The sequence below is a fragment of the Phoxinus phoxinus genome, assembly GCF_949152265.1.
Source record: "Phoxinus phoxinus genome assembly, chromosome: 5".
NCBI classification, from domain to species: Eukaryota; Metazoa; Chordata; class Actinopteri; order Cypriniformes; family Leuciscidae; genus Phoxinus; species Phoxinus phoxinus.
Genome location: NC_136880.1, coordinates 24,624,288 through 24,634,296, shown reverse-complemented (window position 1 = coordinate 24,634,296; position 10,009 = coordinate 24,624,288).

The window sequence follows — 10,009 nt, the reverse complement described above, 5'->3', positions numbered from 1 at the left end:
AACAGAGGGGACTACAAGGACAGGCTAAACACAACCTGGAAAGCCATAGAACTACACAGAGCACTGAATTCACTCACTTCATTGGTGACAAACCCCAGAATAAATTACAGTGGCACTTCAAACTCACTTAAAACCTCAAATTCATGCATGTGTAAAACGGTACCTATGACTGTTCCAAACAATTTTTTGTTACACCCACCCTTACTTTCACCCTCTATTATTACGAGACACAGCTTTATTTACAGTTTTTTTCAGTCGCTAACAAGCGTTTGTCCAGCCAGTTGTCACATTTTCAAAACTCTAAACACAGTTAGCACAGCATCGGTCTTTTGTGGCCATACCATTCACACATTTCATGTCGTTTTCACACAATATGCAGTCAGTGAACACATTTCCACAATGCTTACATTTCCTTAACAGACAAGCTATACCTCCCAACAAAACTATGGATTGTTTTTGTAGTATTTACGAATGTTAACACACAACATCCCACAATAGCAAAAACAATATTCCAAACCTTAGATACAGTATAAAAACCTCTGCATCTGCAATGATCAGTTCAAAAACAATATATCTCAGATGATAACAAACAAACAATTGAATATCTCAGCTGATAACAAACAAACAATTGAATAATTGACACAGAGCTGATTTATGTTGGGTAAATTGGGCCAATCACAGCTGATTCCAGACTGGCTTAGACTCAGTGGCAGGGGTTCTTTTTTTTCTATTACATTGACACTAATTCAGTAAAAGGAGGAGAAGGGAGAAGAGCAGGCCCAGTGAGAGATGCAGTGAGCCAGTGGGCCCTATAATACCGAGCGCATCCTTGCCTTTCTCAATGATCTCCACCAGCGCCTGGTTCCAGAGCAGCGCCTGGTTCTCATGAAAACATGAGGACCTTTGTAATTACCTGGGACAATGTGGCTTTCCATCATTCTCAAGCAATAACAACATGGTTTGAAGTCCACCCAAGACTGGTAAGTCTCTTCCTTCCACCCTATTCACCTTTCCTCAACCCCAGAGGAGTTTGTTTCTGCATGGAGGTGGACGGTTTATGACCATCAGCCACATGACCAGATGTCCCCCCTTGAAGCCATGGATGCTGGTGCAGGGACATCACAGTTCTTGATTGCATCGCCTTGGATAATATCAGATGTGATGTTGATGAAAACATGTGGCCTAACCCTGAAGATCGCAGAGATTAGATACAGTAATTTTGTGCTTTTTTTAGTACAAAAAAAAAAAAAGTACTAAAAAAGTTGTTGTTTTTTTTTTGTTCAGAATGCTCTTGTGTGTTTCATGGATATTGTGTTCACTGTAAGCAATACTGTAAAACTTTTTCTGTTCTATCAAACCGTGTTTCTACTGTACCTCCTGTAGTAAACAGTAAAGGATTTGCTTTTACTGGAATGCTTTTGAATGTGAACATTACTACATGTGGACATACAGTTCCCAACCAAGAAACATAAAAGTCTATGCAGTTTTTGTAATGTCAACAATATTCAGTATTTTGAAACCTGGTGTACTTTGTTTGACTGCATGTACCTTGTGAAGTGAAAACAAGTGTTATTCTTTGACAGAATAATTTCATTTTGAGAAAGATGTGTTCTATTTTGAAATGAAGAGTTAGTATATATTTAACAAAATGTGTTTTTGAGAAGAAAATTATTCATTTGGCCAATTGTGTTTTGTAGGTGTGAGTCTGTGTTAAGAGTTTAGAAAAAGTATCTGGAGTATGGGTAAGCGCTTGTTAGCGATTGAAAAAAACTGTAATACATCAGTTTAATTAAAAAACTATCTTATAAAAACACACTTAACTCCCCCACCGCGACACTACTCCTCCCAACTGTTTTTTGCCATCGGATTCTGTTCCCCCTGTAAAAAAAACCATCTGTCGGAATCCGTTCCCCCACTCCCATTATGAGAGGTGTTGATGTAGTGGTCTAAAAAATGCTTATTTTATTTTGTGTGGGGATGGAGCTTACCTGGCACCAGTGTAAAGATATATATTTAGGAGTATTTGCCTTTTATTATGATAGTAAGATATGGGATAAAAAAAACGAGTCGGGACTAGAACTTGTTTCACCTAAAAATCGTCAGCTTTTAAGGTCAGCACATTGACCACTATGCTGTGGGGGCCTAATAATTAGCAGCACTTTGTTAGATATTAGAAGATCCTCCTTGTGTAAGAAATACAGGGGGAACGGATTCCGACGGCATGTTTTTTTTGCAGGCGGATTCTGTTCCCCCTGTAAAAAAAAACAGCTGTCGGAATCCGTTCCCCCACTCCCATTACGAGAGGTGTTGATTTAGTGGCCTCAAAAATTCTTATTTTAATTTGTGTGGGGATGGAGCTTACCTGGCACCAGTTTAAAGAAATATATTTAGGAGTTTTTGCCTTTTATTATGATCAGAAAATATGGGATTAAAAAAAGTCTGCGAGTCGGGACTAGAACTTTCACCTAAAAATCGACAGCTCTTAAAGTCAGGGCATTGACCATTGGGCTGTGGGGACCTAATAATTAACAGCACTTTGTTGTTTTTTTACCGTCGGATTCTGTTCCCCCCCTCTCATGTTTCTTAGCAGTGAGGTTCAAATACTCAACAAACTTTTGTTTTGCACTTGTCCCCTATAGCCTAGTGGTCTAAGCACTGACATTTAACACTTTTGGGATTTTGACGACCAGAGTTCAAGTCCCGGGTCATCTTTTTTTTTTTTTTTTTTCATACTTTCCTATCATGGTTAAAAGGCAAAAGATATTCTTTAAACTGATGGCAGTTAAGCTCCATCCACAAAAAAATGTAATCAGCCTTTTTTTAAGCCACTTCATCAAAACCTCTCATAATGAGGGTGGGGGAACGGATTCCGACAGCTGTTTTTTTGCCGTCGGATTCTGTTCCCCCCCTCTCATTTTTCTTAGCAGTGAGGTTTCAGATACTCACCAAACTTTGTTTTACACTTGTCCCCTATAGCCTAGTGGTCTAAGCACTGACATTTAACACTTTTGGGATTTTGACGACCAGAGTTCAAGTCCCGGGTCATCTTTTTTTTTTTTTTTTTTTCATACTTTTGGGATTTTGACGACAGGTCCCGGGTCATCGTTTTTTTTTTTTTTTTTTTTTTTTTTTTCATACTTTCCTATCATGGTTAAAAGGCAAAAGATATTCTTTAAACTGATGGCAGTTAAGCTCCATCCACAAAAAAATGTAATCAGCCTTTTTTTAAGCCACTTCATCAAAACCTCTCATAATGAGGGTGGGGGAACGGATTCCGACAGCTGTTTTTTTGCCGTCGGATTCTGTCCCCCCCCCTCTCATTTTTCTTAGCAGTGAGGTTTCAGATACTCACCAAACTTTGTTTTGCACTTGTCCCCTATAGCCTAGTGGTCCAAGCACTGACATTTAACACTTTTGGGATTTTGACGACCAGAGTTCAAGTCCCGGGTCATCTTTTTTTTTTTATACTTTTGGGATTTTGACGACAGGTCCAGGGTCATCGTTTTTTTTTTTTTTTTTTTTTTTTTTTATACTTTCCTATCATGGTTAAAAGGCAAAAGATATTCTTCAAACTGATGGCAGTTAAGCTCCATCCACAAAAATATTTAATCAGCCTTTTTTTAAGCCACTTCATCAAAACCTCTCATAATGAGGGTGGGGGAACGGATTCCGACAGCTGTTTTTTTGCCGTCGGATTCTGTTCCCCCCCTCTCATTTTTCTTAGCAGTGAGGTTCAAATAGTCGACAAACTTTTGTTTTGCACTTGTCCGCTATAGCCTAGTGGTCTAAGCACTGACATTTATCACTTTTGGGATTTTGACGACCAGAGTTCAAGTCCCGGGTCATCTTTTTTTTTTTTTTTTTTTTCATACTTTTGGGATTTTGACGACAGGTCCAGGGTCATCGTTTTTTTTTTTTTTTTTTTTTCATACTTTCCTATCATGGTTAAAAGGCAAAAGATATTCTTTAAACTGATGGCAGTTAAGCTCCATCCACAAAAATATTTAATCAGCCTTTTTTTAAGCCACTTCATCAAAACCTCTCATAATGAGGGTGGGGGGACGGATTCCGACAGCTGTTTTTTTGCCGTCGGATTCTGTTCCCCCCCCCCCCTCTCATTTTTCTTAGCAGTGAGGTGTAAGGACCACCCATTGGCCCAACGACGGAATCCAACGGGGTGGGCGAAGGGATAATGCGTGTATATCTTTCCAGCGCTCCTGTGAAGTTCACTTAATTTATTAGAATTTAGTTTGAATATTACTTTAGCTCTACGCTTAATCTGACTCCAGTTTCAAGTGATAATCAAATTTAGATTGTGTTTCTTATTAGAAAATAGTCATAAATATTGATTATGAATTAATTTAGATCTTTGGTTATTCAGAGTTTCTTATCTTTCATTTATTTATTCATTATGGACCCAATGCCGCACAGAGATCACGTCGGCCACGTCGTGTTTCTCACGGACACAAAACTTGTCAGTTCTGAAGTTAGTCAGAGGATGTAGGGTTAGCTAATACCTCTTAAGTCGGTTGCCTACTGCTCACTCATACAAAAGAGTGTAGTTGATTTTAGCCATTTCCATACAACTTGCTAAATCAGTAATAGACAGAAATCAAAAGGTCTTCAAGATGACGTGCCTACTGCTCCATTCATACATGCGCCTTTAGTTTGACCTATCCTGCAAGATTTGCGGTAGCACCAGCCTCCTATAATCTACTAAAATAATGATTTCAGAAAACTTCAGAATAAATCAAGATGTAACATTTATTTGTCAGGTATAAATGTATCATGCCAATTACACAAGTAATTAAAAGCCAATTCAGAAATAATAGATGCATGACATAAATTTCTCAAAGATGACTCTAAAAGTAAGCAATGCATTCCTGACAGAGACACACAGCGGTGTGTGAGTGTTTTCCAACGGGAGAACACTGACACAGCACTGTATGGGGGTTTTCCTGGTTACAGGATCCCAAAGACAGCTCTGTTACATAGCCTTAAATACCCAGACCAGAACAAAAGGGTTGTGCCAATATTTTCAGAGTTTGTTTTGGGTCAGTTCCTGTACCCCAGGGGGTAGCACCTGGTCTCGGGGGAGTGGGGAGATATCTTGAAGAGACATCACCCAAAGAGGAACACAGGATTTTCCTAAGTTCTTAATCTTTCTAATATTACCAATGACTGCAATGAAATTAAGACCATTTTACCAATCGCACTGAGACATCTAAAATGATACCAAACATGAAAAGGAAAAACAATAGGTTTACAAGATACATCATATGTGATATATAGGCATTCTTAGTGAACTTTTGGTGACTTGACTCAGGGGGAGAGGGGAATGCAGAGATAAGGGAAAAGTGTTTGAACAGGACAATGTCCTATGCTCTGTCTTTGCGATCTTCTGTCCAGGGTGCGTTTTATGGCTATATTGCAGGGTGAGTTTTATTTTAACAGGAAAATCAGTTCTTACAGAGGTTTCAGATACTCACCAAACTTTGTTTTGCACTTGTCCCCTATAGCCTAGTGGTCTAAGCACTGACATTTAACACTTTTGGGATTTTGACGACCAGAGTTCAAGTCCCGGGTCATCTTTTTTTTTTTTTTTCATACTTTTGGGATTTTGACGACAGGTCCCGGGTCATCGTTTTTTTTTTTTTTTTCCATACTTTCCTATCATGGTTAAAAGGCAAAAGATATTCTTTAAACTGATGGCAGTTAAGCTCCATCCACAAAAAAATGTAATCAGCCTTTTTTTAAGCCACTTCATCAAAACCTCTCATAATGAGGGTGGGGGAACGGATTCCGACAGCTGTTTTTTTGCCGTCGGATTCTGTTCCCCCCCCTCTCATTTTTCTTAGCAGTGAGGTTTCAGATACTCACCAAACTTTGTTTTGCACTTGTCCCCTATAGCCTAGTGGTCCAAGCACTGACATTTAACATTTTTGGGATTTTGACTACCAGAGTTCAAGTCCCGGGTCATCTTTTTTTTTTTTTTTTTTTTTATACTTTTGGGATTTTGACGACAGGTCCCGGGTCATCGTTTTTTTTTTTTTTTTTTTTTCATACTTTCCTATCATGGTTATAAGGCAAAAGATATTCTTTAAACTGATGGCAGTTAAGCTCCATCCACACAAATATTTAATCAGCCTTTTTTTAAGCCACTTCATCAAAACCTCTCATAATGAGGGTGGGGGAACGGATTCCGACAGCTGTTTTTTTGCCGTCGGATTCTGTTCCCCCCCTCTCATTTTTCTTAGCAGTGAGGTTCAAATACTCAACAAACTTTTGTTTTGCACTTGTCCCCTATAGCCTATTTGTCTAAGCACTGACATTTAACACTTTTGGGATTTTGACGACCAGAGTTCAAGTCCCGGGTCATCTTTTTTTTTTTTTCATACTTTTGGGATTTTGACGACAGGTCCCGGGTCATCGTTTTTTTTTTTTTTTTCATACTTTCCTATCATGGTTAAAAGGCAAAAGATATTCTTTAAACTGATGGCAGTTAAGCTCCATCCACAAAAAAATGTAATCAGCCTTTTTTTAAGCCACTTCATCAAAACCTCTCATAATGAGGGTGGGGGAACGGATTCCGACAGCTGTTTTTTTGCCGTCGGATTCTGTTCCCCCCCTCTCATTTTTCTTAGCAGTGAGGTTCAAATACTCAACAAACTTTTGTTTTGCACTTGTCCCAAGTAGCCTAGTGGTCTAAGCACTGACATTTAACACTTTTGGGATTTTGACGACCAGAGTTCAAGTCCCGGGTCATCTTTTTTTTTTTTTTTTTTTTCATACTTTTGGGATTTTGACGACAGGTCCCGGGTCATCGTTTTTTTTTTTTTTTCATACTTTCCTATCATGGTTAAAAGGCAAAAGATATTCTTTAAACTGATGGCAGTTAAGCTCCATCCACAAAAAAATTGAATCAGCCTTTTTTTAAGCCACTTCATCAAAACCTCTCATAATGAGGGTGGGGGAACGGATTCCGACAGCTGTTTTTTTGCCGTCGGATTCTGTTCCCCCCCTCTCATTTTTCTTAGCAGTGAGGTTTCAGATACTCACCAAACTTTGTTTTGCATTTGTCCCCTATAGCCTAGTGGTCTAAGCACTGACATTTAACACTTTTGGGATTTTGACGACCAGAGTTCAAGTCCCGGGTCATCTTTTTTTTTTTTTTTTTTTTATACTTTTGGGATTTTGACGACAGGTCCCGGGTCATCGTTTTTTTTTTTTTTTTTCATACTTTCCTATCATGGTTAAAAGGCAAAAGATATTCTTTAAACTGATGGCAGTTAAGCTCCATCCACAAAAAAATTGAATCAGCCTTTTTTTAAGCCACTTCATCAAAACCTCTCATAATGAGGGTGGGGGAACGGATTCCGACAGCTGTTTTTTTGCCGTCGGATTCTGTTCCCCCCCCTCTTATTTTTCTTAGCAGTGAGGTTTCAGATAATCACCAAACTTTGTTTTGCACTTGTCCCCTATAGCCTAGTGGTCTAAGCACTGACATTTAACACTTTTGGGATTTTGACGACCAGAGTTCAAGTCCCGGGTCATCTTTTTTTTTTTTTCATACTTTTGGGATTTTGACGACAGGTCCCGGGTCATCGCTTTTTTTTTTTTTTTTTTTTTTTTCATACTTTCCTATCATGGTTAAAAGGCAAAAGATATTCTTTAAACTGATGGCAGTTAAGCTCCATCCACAAAAAAAATGTAATCAGCCTTTTTTTAAGCCACTTCATCAAAACCTCTCATAATGAGGGTGGGGGAACGGATTCCGACAGCTGTTTTTTTGCCGTCGGATTCTGTTCCCCCCCTCTCATTTTTCTTAGCAGTGAGGTTCAAATACTCGACAAACTTTTGTTTTGCACTTGTCCCCTATAGCCTAGTGGTCCTAGTGACCATTTTAACACTTTTGGGATTTTGACGACCAGAGTTCAAGTCCCGGGTCATCTTTTATTTTTTTTATTTTTTCATACTTTTGGGATTTTGACGACAGGTCCCGGGTCATCGTTTTTTTTTTTTTTTTTCATACTTTCCTATCATGGTTAAAAGGCAAAAGATATTCTTTAAACTGATGGCAGTTAAGCTCCATCCACAAAAAAATTGAATCAGCCTTTTTTTAAGCCACTTCATCAAAACCTCTCATAATGAGGGTGGGGGAACGGATTCCGACAGCTGTTTTTTTGCCGTCGGATTCTGTTCCCCCCCTCTCATTTTTCTTAGCAGTGATGTTCAAATACTCGACAAACTTTTATCTTGCAATTGTTGCCTATAGCCTAGTGGTCTAAGCACTGACATTTAACACTTTTGGGATTTTGACGACCAGAGTTCAAGTCCCGGGTCATCTTTTTTTTTTTTTCATACTTTTGGGATTTTGACTTCATACTTTCCTATCATGGTTAAAAGGCAAAAGATATTCTTTAAACTGATGGCAGTTAAGCTCCATCCACAAAAATATTGAATCAGCCTTTTTTTAAGCCACTTCATCAAAACCTCTCATAATGAGGGTGGGGGAACGGATTCCGACAGCTGTTTTTTTGCCGTCGGATTCTGTCTCCCCCCCCTCTCATTTTTCTTAGCAGTGAGGTTTCAGATACTCACCAAACTTTGTTTTGCACTTTTCCCCTATAGCCTAGTGGTCTAAGCACTGACATTTAACACTTTAGAGATTTTGACGACCAGAGTTCAAGTCCCGGGTCATCTTTTTTTTTTTTTTTTTTTTTCGTACTTTTGGGATTTTGACGACAGGTCCCGGGTCATCGTTTTTTTCTTTTTTTTTCATACTTTCCTATCATGGTTAAAAGGCAAAAGATATTCTTTAAACTGATGGCAGTTAAGCTCCATCCACAAAAAAATATAATCAGCCTTTTTTTAAGCCACTTCATCAAAACCTCTCATAATGAGGGTGGGGGAACGGATTCCGACAGTTGTTTTTTTGCCGTCGGATTCTGTTCCCCCCCTCTCATTTTTCTTAGCAGTGAGGTTCAAATACTCGACAAACTTTTGTTTTGCACTTGTCCCCTATAGCCTAGTGGTCTAAGCACTGACATTTAACACTTTTGGGATTTTGACGACCAGAGTTCAAGCCCCGGGTCATCGTTTTTTCATTTTTTTTTTCATACTTTTTGGATTTTGACGACAGGTCCCGGGTCATCGTTTTTTTTTTTTTTTTCATACTTTCCTATCATGGTTAAAAGGCAAAAGATATTCTTTAAACTGATGGCAGTTAAGCTCCATCCACAAAAAAATTTAATCAGCCTTTTTTTAAGCCACTTCATCAAAACCTCTTATATTGAGGGTGGGGGAACGGATTCCGACAGCTGTTTTTTTGCCGTCGGATTCTGTCCCCCCCCTCTCATCTCTCTCCCCCCCTATATTCAATTATATCTGATTTATATCTGATTCAATTTCCGACGGCTGTTTTTTTGCCGTCGGATTCTGTTCCCCCTGTAAAAAAAACAGCTGTCGGAATCTGTTCCCCCACTCCCATTATGAGAGGTGTTGATTTAGTGGCCTAAAAAATGCTTATTTTAATTTGTTTGGGGATGGAGCTTACCTGCCACCAGTTGTAAAGAAATATATTTACGAGTTTTTGCCTTTTATTATATTATAGGAAGATATGGGATAAAAAAAAGTCCATGAGCCGGGACTTGAACTTGTTTCATCTAAAAATCGTCAGCTCTTAAAGTCAGTGCATTGACCACTAGGCTGTGGGGACCTAATAAATAGCAGCACTTTGTTAGATATTAGAAGATCCTCCTTGTGTAAGAAATACAGGGAGAACGGATTCCGACGGCTGTTTTTTTGCCGTCGGAAGAGGTTCCCCCTGTAATAAAGACAGCTGTCGGAATCCGTTCTCCCACTCCCATTATGAGAGGTGTTGATTTAGTGGCCTAAAAAAATGCTTATTTTAATTTGTGTGGGGATGGAGCTTACCTGCCACCAGTGTAAAGAAATATATTTAGGAGTGTTTGCCTTTTATTATGATAGGAATATATGGGACAAAAAA